Consider the following 15,321-nt stretch of genomic DNA (forward strand, 5'->3'; position numbering starts at 1 on the left):
GTAAATTATAACTGGTTTTGCTGTTCCATGGTAAAAAATCTCTATTATCCTGCTTTTGACATTTTTTGCCGTAAAAAATAAATAATAGTGTCTCCTGATTGTTCAGACACAAATATATCTGTTGAAAATAGTCTGGTGTAGGCCCAAGAAATACAAGTGTGGTTTTGCAGTTCCACGGGTCAAATCTCTATTATCCTGCTTTTCATAATTTTTGGCCGTAAAAATAAATAATTGTGTCTCCAGATTGTTCAGACACAAATATATCTGTTGAAAATAGTCTGGTATACACCAGTAAACTATAACTGTGGTTTGGCTGTTCCATGGTAAAAAATCTCTATTATCCTGCTTTTGGCATTTTTTCCCATAAAAAAATAAATAATAGTGTCTCCTGATTGTTCAGACACAAATATATCTGTTGAAAATAGTCTGGTTTAAGCCCAAGAAATACAAGGGTGGTTTTGCAGTTCCACGAATCAAATCTCTGTATTATCCTGCTTTTCGCAATTTTTGGCCTTAAAAAATAAATAATAGTGTCTCCTGATTGTTCAGACACAAATATATCTGTTGAAAATAGTCTGGTGTAGGCCCGAGAAATACAAGTGTGGTTTTGCAGTTCCACGGTTCAAACCTCTGTATTATCCACTTTTGGGCCATTTGTATCTAAAAAAACTGTTTGAGTGTGTCGCTCATTGTTCAGCCGCAAATATATATATATTTAAAAAAGTCTGGTATACACCAGTAAATTATAACTGTGGTTTTGCTGTTCCACGGTAAAAAACCTCTATTATCCTGCTTTTGGCATTTTTTGCCGTAAAAAATAAATAATAGTGTCTCCTGATTGTTCAGACACAGATATATCTGTTGAAAATAGTCTGGTGTAGGCCCGAGAAATACAAGTGTGGTTTTGCAGTTCCTTGGGTCAAATCTCTGTATTATCCTACTTTTCGCAATTTTTGGCCGTAAGAAATAAATAATAGTGTCTCCTGATTGTTCAGACACAAATATATCTGTTGAAAATAGTTTGGTGTAGGCCCGAGAAATACATGTGTGGTTTTGCAGATCCAGGGTTCAAACCTCTGTATTATCGACTTTTGGGCCATTTGTATCTAAAAAAAACAGTTTGAGTGTGTCGCTCACTGATCAGCCACAAATATATATATATTTAAAAAAGTCTGGTATACACCAGTAAATTATAACTGAGGTTTTGCTGTTCCACGGTAAGAAATCTCTATTATTCAGCTTTTGGTATTTTTTCCGTAAGGAAAAACAGTAATATTTTCTCCCCAATTGTTCAGATTGGTTAAAAGAGTTGGGTGTAGGCCAGAGAAATAGAACTGTGGTTTTTCTCTTCCACGGTTCTAATCTCCTTTTTATTACCCTTTTGCCATTAATAGTGCGAGTGTAAGCTATTTTACTTACTTTTCAATGGGCTAGGCGCATGGCAAGGGACGTGGAAGTGGACGTTCTGGTGATAGTGCGTGCAGAGGACGGGGCCATGGCCAAGTTGAAACTGTGCCACAACCAACAGCCACATCTTCCCGCTCCCACTTCTTGACTGAATTACTAGGGAAGCACAGAACAACACCAGTATTGCGAACTGATCAGTGTGAACAGGTTAATAATTGGATAGCAGAAAATACTTCCAGTTACCTGGGCACCACCACCTCCGGCCTGTCTTCCACACGGTCGACTCTTAGTAGCCGTGAGTAGAGATGAGCATTGTTCGACTCGAACTGTTCGCCAATCTCAAATTCGAGCTGTTTTGGGCGGTGTTCGAGCCGTTCGGCGAACACGAACGATTTTAAAAAAATTTGGCTGTTCGAGGTAATGTTCGATAACTGTTCCTGCACCAAAATCATAACTGGATTTTTTCTCAGTAATGCTGAAAATTATTGTTAATACGCAGTTTGAGTGTACAGTGGGGCGGGGGGAGGGGCAGGGGATGGATCTCTGCAGGAATAATGAAGATCTCCATTTTTTTTCTCTTTTCCGCATTTACAGTGGGGAGGTGCAATCTGTCAGCCTATCAGCAGTGCACACACGGAGCGAAGTGCTTTTTTTCACAAAAGCAAGGGCATGTGTCATCGGCAGTGTATGTCACATGTCCTTGCCCTATAAGACCCAGCCATTTTCCCCATCGCCACCATTTTCTCACTGCTGCAGCTGCGTGTTAGACGGCACCGCTGTTGCTGTGTGCGCTATACCTTGTTAATTTCAAGCCAATTTTCACACAAATCTACAGTTAGCTTGAGAGTAGGGAATAGTTGTGATTGCAGTCCTTTTAAGAACTAGGTTACAGCATTTCCTACGACTTTTATCAGGCAGGTCTGTGCTCTTAAATAGATAGGTTGGGAGTAAAGACTAATTGTAATTGCAGTCCTTTTCAGGACTAAGTTACACCAGTTCCTATCAGTTTTTGATGGCAGGTCTGTGCCAGTGCTGTGCAAATTTTTTCACAGCATTTAGCTAAATCTAGCAAAACTAATCCTTTTTGGCCTATTGCAGAGTGTGTTAGTCAGTGGAGTAGCCTATCTGTGATGCAAGCTACACCACCTGTGTATAGAATACCATTTTTTTACTGCACCTAGTGAAGTAAAACCTTTTGGGCATAGCATCATTCTATTAGTCCATCTATACTAACCTCCACCAGGTTGCAAATTGAATATAATTTTTTTCTGCATCTAGCTCTGAAAAAATATTTGGGCTTCTAGCAGTGTGTGGGACTTGTTCTATTAGTCCATCTATACTAACCTCCACCAGGTTGCAAATTCAATATAATTTTTTTCTGCATCTAACTCTGAAAAAATATTTGGGCTTCTAGCAGTGTGTGGGACTTGGTCTATTAGTCCATCTATACTGACCTCCATCACGTTGCAAATTGAATTTAATTTTTTTATGCATCTAGCTCTAAAAAAATATTTGGGCTTCTAGCAGTGTGTGGGACTTGTTCTATTAGTCCATCTATACTGACCTCCATCAGGTTGCAAATTGAATATCATTTTTTTCTGCATCTAGCTCTGAAAAAATATTTGGACTTCTAGCAGTGTGTGGGACTTGGTCTATTAGTCCATCTATACTGACCTCCATCAGGTTGCAAATTAAAAATAATTTTTTTATGCATCTACCTCTGAAAAAATATTTGGGCTTCTAGCAGTGTGTGGGACTCATTGTATTAGGCCATCTATACAAAGCTCCACCAGCTTTGAAATTAATAGTAATTTTTAGCTGCATCTAGCCCTGAAAATAATTTTTCATCCCAATAGTGGTAGCAATAGAAATATGGGGCTTACAAAATTATACGCTTCATAACAAAAAACACCAGCCTAGCGCACTGCATTAACAAGATGACATCATCGTCTCTCCCAGTGCTAGGCCTTCTTCGCAGGCTAGCATTCCTGTGCCTAAAACACAATGTATGGGTCCGCGCTAGCCACTATGCTGAGGGGTCTAAAGCTGCTGCTAACGCTTTATAACAATTCATTTGGCAGATTTTCACAGAGCTCTTCCACAATGCCCACCCATCGGGCAACAGTTGCCCACCTTCCCTTTGGTATCTAGTGGCGAATAGTTGATGCCATTAATCAGAGCGTCAGTTGCCCCATCGACGTGGCAAGCATACGGTAAGGCATGGGAAGAGTGGACACGACTAGTAGCAGGCAGACGGGTTGACCAATGTGAACAAGCCAGATCACAAGTCACCATAGAATTTCTCCACCAGCTAATGATGAGGGGCATATCAGGGGCATCAGCGCAGCGGTGTCTGACCGGAGTAGCATTTCACTTCCAACTACTGAATTGGGGAGATTTGACAAAGATTCATCATCAGACAATCCATAAAAGGGTGGAAAATGGGTCAGACAAGTCAGGAGTGTAGACGTCCCGTCCCGTGTCACTAAAACTGATTTCTCACATCATATCCCTAACACCACTAACATGACACTCACAATTTGAAGCAACACTGCTGTCTACTGCATTTGTGATCGCCTTCTTCATTGCACTATGCATAAGCAAATTAGTCCCTCAATCCAAAATTACCACCAGTGGAGGCTTATTACACCAGGACGTAGTTATAGCCAATAATGCAATACGTCTACGCATGCAGCAATCAAAAACGGTTCCAGCGGGCAGGGGCACTTGGGTACTTCTACAACACACAAACGGTACACTGAGTCGGGGAACAATAGTAAAAACATATCTAACCATCAGATCACAAAGTAATTTCTTCCTATCACACATTGATGGAACGCCATTATCAAGATACCAGTTCCAAGCTATATTTAATAAATGTATAACATCGGCAGGAAAGCACCCCAAAGATTATGGGACACACTCATTCCGCATAGGCACAGCCACGGAAGCAGCAAGAGCAGGACTGTCAGAAATGGAAGTTCAGAGGAGAGGGAGATGGCGATCCACGTGTTTGGCGAGATACATAAGACTGGACTTGTTATCCTAACGTGGTTTGTTTCTTTTATAGGTGACGCTAAGCCAACAGTGTGGGTGATAGGCCACTCGTATATATATTGAGCAGAAACAAGGGCGAAAGTCCGCCCAGGCAGGAGGAAATTAGAGTTTCATAACACATATTTCAACTGGAGAGGTATTAGAGGCCTGCTATGGCCACAGGTACTAATGGAGGTAATCAAGGTAGGGAGAGGGGCAAGAGGTCCAGTCATCTTAGTTATACAGGCCGGGGGAAACAACCTAGGTCATCACAAGAGCGCATAACTAATGGCAATAATGAAACTAGACACTGAGCGATTCAGAGAATTTTTCACAAAACTAGCTATAGTATGGTCAGAGATTGTGCCAATAGCGGTATGGCAAGGTGCGCGAGACATCACGGCCATCGAACGGACAAGGCGAGTAATAAATATTCGGATGGCAAAATTTAGAAGAGACAGAGGCGGTGTAGTGGTACGACACAGACAACTGGAAGTAGATAAAGCAGGCCTCATACGGCCCGACGGTGTTCACTTAATGGATATTGGACTGGACATATTCCTGTCAGGACTCCAGGATGGAGTGGAACAATCGTTAAGAGTGATGGGTGGGGGTCAGAGTCCTGCATACGAGTATGCAGGATCTTCCGTGGCCTGGAAATAGAAAGGACATGTTCTAGAGTTACACTTGTTGGCCAACTTGCCGGAGTGGAGACCCAGGGCATGCTGCAACAAGCTGAATTATTTTAGAAATAAAATGCCTTTCTAATGGAATGAGTATAAAGAGTTAACAAAGCTGTGACTGATCCTCACCCATCCAGTTGTAAGAGTTACATTATTGTATTGTCAAGGAAAGGGGGGCGGTAGGGGGGCTGAGCGTCTGGGTTGGGGGTCCCCACAGTCTGACTAGGCTAGATGCATTTAAAAATTCTTATTAGATACACAGGCGATGCAGCTTGCTTCGCAGCTGGGCTACTACGCCCAAAGTATTGCCTAGGCTAGATGCAGTTAAAAATTCTACGCTGACTAGCAGACACTGAAGATTTGGAGCAGACCTCTGAGTAAACAACTCTTCAGACTCAACCATCTGTGTTACCCCAAGCCATAGTGTATGTAGTTTCTTACAGTTAAAAGAGGGGGGGGGCGACCCAACCCACCTGGAATTGACGATGCCAAAGTCACGTAAGACACAGCAAGGGGACTCCAAAAAGAGTCTCCATTTTTTCCCAAAATTGTGGCACAGACACCACTTAACTGGCATCATTTGCCCACAGTTGCTTAAAATGGTTGGTGAGGTGATTTTACCAAATCCTCAAGCTTTTAGTCTCCCAAGGATAACACAGGGGTAGAAAAGTCCTTCCGAATCCATGATTTGTTCACCTTTATGAACGTGAGTCTGTCTACATTGTCAGTGGACAGCCGCGTGCGCTTATCTGTCAGCACACCACCAGCAGCGCTGAACACAGAGAGAACACTGGCTGCAGGGCATGACAAGATCTCCAAGGCCTGAGTGGCGAGCTCCGGCCATTTTTGCAGATTGGAATAACAAAATGTGCAAGGGTCCAGTGACACAGTCATGGCTTCGATGTTCACTTGGAGATACTCCTGCACCATCCTTTCTAGGCATTGACTATGTGTCAGACGTCTTGTCTCCTGTGGCCTTGCAAAGGATGGTCTAAAATAGTGGTGAAACGATTCCACAAAATTGCTATTACCAGCAGATACTGTGTTACTGTTACGGTTTGAATGATGAAGACTCGACAGTCCCACGGTTGGCAAGTTAGAACTGTGAGATTCACTACGTGCACCACTGGTGTTTTGTGGAAAAGCACATGTAAGATTCTGCAACAGCATCTTCAGATACTCCTGCATGCGTCAATCCCTTTTTATGGCAGGAATTATTTCGGCAAATTTACTTTTGTACCGGGGATCTGAGAGTGTGGCAACCCAGTAGTCAGGATTACTTCGAATTCTGACAATCCGAGGGTCATGTTGCAGGTAGTGCAGCAAGAAGGCACTCATGTGTCTAGCGCATTCAGGAGGACCAAGTCCTTGTTGTGTTGGTAGCAAGGTAAGAATCATGCTTCCTTCCTCTGCCCTCTCCCCCCAACCTCGCACAACAGAAATGTGATCAAGGTCTCCCTCATCTGATGAGTCTTCAATGCCCATCGCCAGTTCGTCCTCCACTTCTTCCTCGGCTCCTGCACCTTCCTCAACAGTTTGGCTGCTACCATGCGCCCTGGTTAATCCCTCTCCCCCACCCTCCCATGCCTGCCGCCTTGGTGCTGCCAATCGTCTGGACCTTGGAGATGTTATCCCTTCTGCATACGACTCCTCCTCTACTTCCTCCACCTCCTCTTGTCCCACCACCTGACTCTGAATTCTGTTTAATGTGTGCTCCAACATGTAAATCACCGGAATAGTCATGCTTATAATGGCATCGTCGTCAGCACTAAACATCTTCGTCGCCATATCAAAACTGTGCAGAAGGGTGTGTGGTGCCGCTGAGGGCTCAGTCGCCACAGAGTTACTGCATCTCACCCAGAGGTGTGGTATCTCACCCTCAGGTAAGGAAGGCGTATGGCTCGGGACCCTAACACCTGCATCTAACACATACCCGCAGTGGGGGTAGGGCGAGATTGCTCCTAAGGGAGAGCACAGTCCCAGGTCCCTAGCTGGTGGGAGGGTCCTATGTAGTGGGTGCTTAAGGGAGCAGCTTAGGGGAGCACATCACAGGGAGAGTATAAATAGGAAGCCATCTTCGAAAGAGCAAGCCAGTCAGAGGAGGAAAAGTGACAGGAGCAGAGGCTCGGCATGAGCTCTGCTCCGGAGGCGGGCCTAGCCTGGAAGGCCCAGGACTGAAGGAGAGAAGAGAGGAGTGGGAGCAGGAAGGCTCCAGGAACCGAAGGGACCCTAGGGCTACGGGCCGTGCAGAAGGCCACCCGTACTCCCGCTGCTACCAGGAGGTAGAGGGGTCAGGCCAGATAAGGGGAACCGGTCACTCAACTAGCGGAGAAACAGTAAGGCTCAACTAGAAACCGGAGGCTGCAGTATTTCATGTACTGCAGGCCAAAGTCCACACCATTCTCACTAAGAAGGTAGCCACATAGGACCCAGGGGACGGAACACAAATTGCCCGCCAAGTCCCGAGGATTCCGGATATAAGTGTCACTGGGTGTGAGGTGCAGGGTGAAGGCCAGAGAAAGGACCCACAGAAGGGGGTCCTGCTAAGTACTCCGGAGCTATCTGGGGGTGGACTGAGCCCCTCACTGAGTATGCACAGCACGACGGGTGAGATTGCTCTGGTACCTGTAATCTGGACTGCAACAACTGTGAGTAAAGATCTTGGGACTGCATCACACGGACTCTGTGTTCATTACTTACTCCCTGCACTACAACCACCATCATCCACCCACACTGCTCTGAAACTACACTCTTCCTGTGGTGAGTAATAATACCATTGCTGCAAAACCAACAGCTTCAGAGGACTGTTCCGCAGCGGCGGCCCCTTTGGCCGCACTCCACAGGTGGCGTAGTCAGACATTGTAAAATCCACATATACAAATTACCGTTGGATTGACCTCCCTGGGTCACGGACCGGGTCAACGCCTCAGTGACTACAACCCCCAGCGTCTACTGGCCCGGATCAGGGTACACCATGGCCCAGGGGGCGCGTCAACTCCATAAGTCCCTGATCTGAGACCACTCCAGCAGTGTGATTTGCCCCTCCTCTGGATCTCGTTGGCCCAGGCTATACGTCAGAACGTATTGCACCAGGGCTTGTCGGTGCTGCCACAGTCGCTGCAACATGTGCAGAGTTGAATTTCACCGTGTCGGCACATCGCATTTCAGCCGGTGAACTGGCAGGCCCAACGACTTCTGTAGAGATGTAAGTTGTTGAGATGCGGGATGCAAACTGCGGAAGTGAGCACACAGCGAACGTGCCCTCTGCAGAAGGCCATCTAGTCCGGGATAGTGGGCTAAAAATTTATGGACAACCAGGTTCAACACGTGAGCCATACAAGGCACGTGTGTGACATTGCCCCGGCGAAGGGCCGCACCCAGGTTTGCAGCATTGTCGTAGACGGCCTTCCCTGGTTGCAGGTCCAGTGGAGATAACCATTCATGAAACTGGGTCTCCAGAGCTGACCACAACTCCTCAGCTGTCTGACTCACATTTCCCAGACATTTCAAAGTAAACACTGATGCCATTGAGCCCTGCTGCCAGCATAGTAAGGAGGTGTGCAGGATTCCTTCTGCGCAGTTAGAAAGCAGGTGGCATTACCAGACAAGCTTTGGGTGCAGGTGGAGGACCGAGAGGAGGTTGAGGAGGCAGAAGCAGTGGAGGAACTTCGAGATAAAGAGGATTGACGCACAACTCGTGGGGACGGTGAGACTTGGACAGCAGCCCCTTGTCCTGCTGTCACCATAGTTACCCAGTGCCCAGTCAGCGACATGTAACGCCCCTGTCCATGCCTACTCGTCCAAGTGTCTGTGGTGAAATGCACCCTGTCACACACAGAGTTTCTCAAAGAAGCGGTGATGTTGTGTGTGACATGCTGGTGGAGCGCAGGCACACCTTTCTGTGAGAAGTAGTGCCGACTGGGCATCTGGTACTTGGGCACTACGACGGACATAAGGTCTCGAAAATCCACTGTGTCCTCCAGGCGGAAAGGCAGCATTTCTGTTGACAACAGCTTGCAGATGGTGAAATAAAACCTCTTAGCTTTCTCATGGCTAGGAGGAAATGGTCTTTTACTTTTCCACATCTGAGGGACTGAGGGCTGGCTGTTGTGCTTTGACTGGGTTGAGTAGGGTGTCCCCGGCAAACTCCCGGTCTGTGAGGAAGATGCAAGCGGACATGTTAGGTTGCCTTGTTCAGGTACAACTAGGCAGCTGGGGGCTGGAATCCGCAGCGCAGGGATGCCCAAGCTTTCTGGGCCACCCCCGCTGCAAATTGCAGTCCGCCGCCACCCCGGAAAATGGCGCGCTCATAGAAGCGCCATCTTCTGGCGCTGTACCCAACTCATCCAGGGCCCTGATGCGGTGGCTCACTGGGTAATAAAGGGGTTAGGGCCAGCTTGGCATTATCAGCTGGCCCTAAGCCCGAAATTCATGGGGTCACGCCAATATTAGACATGACCACCATGAATTTCTAGTAAAGTATTTAAAAAAAACACAACACCCAGAAAAAAGTCCTTTAATTGAAATAAACACACAATTCTTTATTGTTCTAAATTAAACCATACTTACCATCACGCCCATTCCAGCTGAAGCCAACGATCTCCTGCAATAAAAGAAAAATAATAAACCAACATCATCCTTACCTTTCCATGGTTCCCATGACAGCTTCAGCTCTGCTACATCGAGATGACTGGCAGGACGGCAGCAGAACGCTGCCATCCAGCCTGTCATCCCGCAGACACTGAGAAGAGCAGGCTTGCTTGCGCTCCTCAGTGTCTCGCTGTGACGGCATCCAGATGAGCCGAGGTCATGTCCAATGAACTCGGCTCACCTCATGCACGTCACTGACACCGTGGGAAAATTCTCACGCTGAAGCGCTGAGTGCAGGAGAATTCTCCCACGCTGTCAGTGACGTGCATGAGGTGAGCTCATGTCCAATGAACTCAGCTCACCTCATGCACGTCACTGACAGCGTGGGAAAATTCTCCTGCACTCAGCGCTTCAGCGTGACAATTCTCCCACGCTGTAAGTGACGTGCATGAGGTGAGCTGAGATCATTGGACATGAACTCACCTCATGCACGTCACTGACAGCGTGGGAAAATTCTCACGCTGAAGCGCTGAGTGCAGGAGAATTTTCCCACGCTGTCAGTGGCGTGCATTAGGTGAGCTGAGTTCATTGGACATGAGCTCACCTCATGCACGTCACTGACAGCGTGGGAGAATTCTCCTGCACTCAGCGCTTCAGCGTGAGAATTTTCCCACGCTGTCAGTGACGTGCATGAGGTGAGTTCATGTCCAATGATCTCAGCTCACCTCATGCACGTCACTGACAGCGTGGGAAAATTCTCCTGCACGCAGAGCTTCAGCGTGAGAATTCTCCCACGCTGAAGCGCTGAGTGCAGGAGAATTTTCCCACGCTGTCAGTGACGTGCATGAGGTGAGCTGAGTTCATTGGACATGACCTCGGCTCATCTGGATGCCGTCACAGCGAGACACTGAGTAGCGCAAGCAAGCCTGCTCTTCTCAGTGTCTGCGGGTTGACAGGCTGGATGGCAGCGTTCTGCTGCTGTCCAGCCTGTCATCTCGATGTAGCAGAGCTGGAGCTGTCCTGGGAACCATCGAGAGGTAAGGATGATGTTGGTTTATTATTTTATTTTTATTGCAGGAGATCGTTGGCTTCAGCTGGAATGGGCGTGACGGTAAGTATGGTTTAATTTAGAACAATAAAGAATTGTGTGTTTATTTCAATTAAAGGACTTTATTCTGGGTGTTTGTTTTTTTTAACTTTCACTATGGGGTTAGTAATGGGGGTGTCTTATAGACGCCTCTCCATTACTAACCTGGGCTTGATGTCAGCTGGCATTATAAGCTGACATCAACCACAGCCCTATGACCCCACTGCCACCGCTACAGGGCAGTGGGAAGAGCGAGGCTAAGTGCCAGAATTGGCGCATCCTATGGATGCGCCATTTCTGGGGCGGCTGACGGCTGGTGTTTTTAGCCTGGGAGGGGGCCAATATTCATGGCACCCTTCCTGAGCTATTAATATCAGCCCCGAGCTGTCTGCCTAGCCTTTGCTAGCTATTAAAATAGGGGGGACCCCACGTCATTTTTTTGGGGGGTCACCCATTTTAATAGCTAGTAAAGGCTAGGTATTCAGCTGGGGGCTGATATTAGTAGCCTGGGAAGCTCCGTGGGTATTACCCCCTTCCCAGGCTTCAAACATCTGCCCCAGCCGTCTGCTTAACCTCCGCTAGAGACTAAAATTATGGGGGATCCCACGGCAATTTTTTTTTTTTATTAAATCCTTTATTTTAATTTTTTCCACAAAACACCAGTGGTTCACGTAGTGAATCTCACAGTTCTAACTTGCCAACCGTGGGACTGTCGAGTCTTCATCCCTCAAACCGTAACAGTAACACTGTATCTGCTGGTAACAGCAATTTTGTGGAATCGTTTCACCACTTTTTGAGACCAACCTTTGCAAGGCCACAGGAGACAAGAAGTCTGACACATAGTCAATGCCTAGAGAGGATGGTACAGGAGTATCTTCAAGTGAAAATCGAAGCCATGACTGTGTCACTGGACCCTTGCTCATTTTGGTAATCCAATCTGGAAAAATGGCCGGAGCTCGCCACTCACGCCTTGGAGATCTTGTCATGCCCTGCAGCCAGCGTTCTCTCTGGACGTGTGTTCAGCGCTGCTGGTGGTGTGCTGACAGATAAGCGCACGCGGCTGTCCACTGAGAATGTAGACAGACTCACGCTCATAAAGATGAACAAATCATGGATTCGCAAGGACTTTTCTACCCCTGTGTCATCCTTGGGAGACTAAAAGCTTGGGGATTTGGTAAAATCACCTCACCAACCGTTTTAAGCAACAGTGGGGCAATTCATGCCACTTAACCCTAGAACGCATGACCATAAAAATCTACACTTTCATATACCTGGGGCCTGCTTCAAATCTTCAGTGTCTGCTAGTCAGCGTAGAATTTTTAACTGCATCTAGCCTAGGCAATACTTTGGGCGTAGAAGCCCAGCTGCGAAGCAAGCTACACCACCTGTGTATCTAATAAAATTTTTTAAATGCATCTAGCCTGGGCAGACTGTGGGGACCGCCAACCAAACCCAGACACTCAGCCCCCTTACCGCCCCCCTTTCCTTGACAATACAATAATGTAACTCTTACAACTGGATGGGTGAGGATCGGTCACAGCTTTATTAACTCTTTATACTCATTCCATTAGAAAGGCATTTTATTCCTAAAATAATTCAGCTTGTTGCAGCATGCCCTGGGTCTCCACTCCGGCAACTTGGCCAACAAGTGTAACTCTCCAACATGTCCTTTCTATTTCCAGGCCATGGAGGATCCTGCGTACTCGTATGCAGGACTCTGACCCCCACCCATCACTGTTAACACTTGTTCCACTCCGTCCTGGAGTCCTGACAGGAATATGTCCAGTCCAATATCCATTAAGTGAACACCATCGGGCCATATGAGGCCTGCTTTATCTCCTTCCAGTTGTCGGTGTCGTACCACTACACCGCCTCTGTCTCTTCTAAATTTTGCCATCCGAATATTTATTACCCGCGTTGTCCGTTCGATGGCCGTGATGTCTCGCGCACCTTGCCATACCGCTATCGGCACAATCTCTGACCATACTTTAGCTAGTTTTGTGAAAAATTCTCTGAAGCGCTCAGTGTCTAGTTTCATTATTGCCATTAGTTATGCACTCTTGTGATGACCTAGGTTTTTTCCCCTGGCCTGTATAACTAAGATGACCGGACATCTTGCGTCTCTCCCTACCTTGATTTCCTCCATTAGTACCTGTGGCCATAGCAGGCCTCTAATACCTCTCCAGTTGAAATATGTGTGTGAAACTCTAATTTCCTCCCGCCTGGGCGGACTTTCGCCCTTTTTTCTGCCCAATATATATACGAGTGGCCTATCACCCACAGTGTTGGCATAGCGTCACCTGGAAAAGAAACAAACCACGTTAGGATAACAAGTCCGGTTTTATATAACTTGCCACACACGTGGATTGCCATCTCCCTATCCTCTGAACTTCCGTTTCTGACAGTCCTGCTCTTGCTGCTTCCGTGGCCGCGCCTATGCGGAATGAGTGTGTCCCGTAATCTTTGGGGTGGTTCCCTGCCGATGTTATGCATTTATTAAATATAGCTTGGAGCTGGTATCTTGATAATGGCGTTCCATCAATGTGTGATAGGAAGAAATTACTTTGTGATCTGATGGTTAGATATGTTTTTACTATTGTTACCCGACTCAGTGTACCGTTTGTGGGTTGTAGAAGTACCCAAGTGCCCCTGCCCGCTGGAACCGTTTTCGATTTGTGTATGCGTAGACGTATTGCATTATTGGCTATGACTACGTCCTGGTGTAATAAGCCTCCACTGGTGGTAATTGTAGATTGAGGGACTAATTCGCTTATGCATAGCGCCCCGAAGAAGGCGATCACAAATGCAGTAGACAGTAGTGTTGCTTCAAATTGTGAGTGTCATGTTAATGGTGTTAAGGATATGATGTGAGAAATCAGTTTTAGTGACACAGGATGGGACGTCTACACTCCTGACTTGGCTGACCCCTTTTCCACCCTTTTATGGATTGTCTGATGATGAATCTTTGTCACATCTCCCTAATTCAGTAGTTGGAAGTGACTGACTCTGGTCAGACACCGCTGCGCTGACGCCCCTGATATGCCCCTCATCATTAGCTGGTGGAGAAATTCTATGGTGACTGGTGATCTGGCTTGTTCACATTGGTCAACCCGTCTGCCTGCTACTAGTCATGTCCACTCTTCCCATGCCTTACCGTATGCTTGCCACGTCGACGGGGCAACTAACGCTCTGATTAATGGCATCAATTATTCGCCACTAGATCCCATAGGGAAGGTGGGCAACTGTTGCCCGATTGGTGGGCGTTGTGGAAGAGCTCTGTGAAAATCTGCCAATTGAATTGTTATAAAGCGTTAGCAGCAGCTTTAGACCCCTCAGCATAGTGGCTAGCGCGGACCCATACAGTGTGTTTTAGGCACAAGAATGCTAGCCTGGGTAGTAGGCCTAGCACTGGGAGAGATGATGATGCCATCTTATTAATGCAGTGCACTAGGCTGGTGTTTTTTGTTATGAAGCGTATATTTTTGTAAGCCAGGAGCACGCCCCATATTTCTATTGCTACCACAATTGGGAAGAAAAATTATTTTCAGGGCTAGATGCAGCTAAAAATTTTTATTAATTTAAAAGCTGGTGGAGCTTGGTATAGATGGACTAATACAATGAGTCCCACACACTGCTAGAAGGCCAAATATTTTTTCAGAGGTAGATGCAGAAAAAAATTATATTCAGTTTGCATCCTGATGGAGGTCAGTATGAATGGACTAATAGAACAAGTCCCACACACTGCTAGAAGGCCAAATATTTTTTCAGAGCTAGATGCAGAAAAAAATTATATTCAATTTGCAACCTGATGGAGGTCAGTATAGACGGACTAATAGAACAAGTCCCACACACTGCTAGAAGGCCAAATATTTTTTCAGAGCTAGATGCAGAAAAAAATTATATTCAATTTGCAACCTGATGGAGGTCAGTATAGATGGACTAATAGAACGAGTCCCACACACTGCTAGAAGGCCAAATATTTTTTCAGAGCTAGATGCAGAAAAAAATTATTTTTAATTTGCAACCTGATGGAGGTCAGTATAGATGGACTGATAGAACAAGTCCCACACACTGCTAGAAGGCCAAATATTTTTTCAGAGCTAGATGCAGATAAAAATTATTTTTAATTTGCAACCTGATGGAGGTCAGTATAGATGGACTAATAGAACAAGTCCCATACACTGCTAGAAGGCCAAATATTTTTTCAGAGCTAGATGCAGATAAAAATTATTTTTAATTTGCAACCTGATGGAGGTTAGTATAGATGGACTAATAGAGAAAGTCCCACACACTGCTAGAAGGCCAAATATTTTATCAGAGCTAGATGCAGATAAAAATTATTTTTAATTTGCAAACTGATGGAGGTCAGTATAGATGGACTAATAGAACAAGTCTCACACACTGCTAGAAGGCCAAATATTTTTTCAGAGCTAGATGCAGACAAAAAATTATTTTGAATTTGCAACCTGATGGAGGTCAGTATTGATGGACTAATAGAACAAGTCCCACACACTGCTA

This window comes from Phyllobates terribilis, unplaced genomic scaffold (assembly GCF_046119375.1).
Source record: "Phyllobates terribilis strain yellow unplaced genomic scaffold, ASM4611937v1 Scaffold_33__1_contigs__length_13283291, whole genome shotgun sequence".
In the NCBI taxonomy this organism is placed as follows: domain Eukaryota; kingdom Metazoa; phylum Chordata; class Amphibia; order Anura; family Dendrobatidae; genus Phyllobates; species Phyllobates terribilis.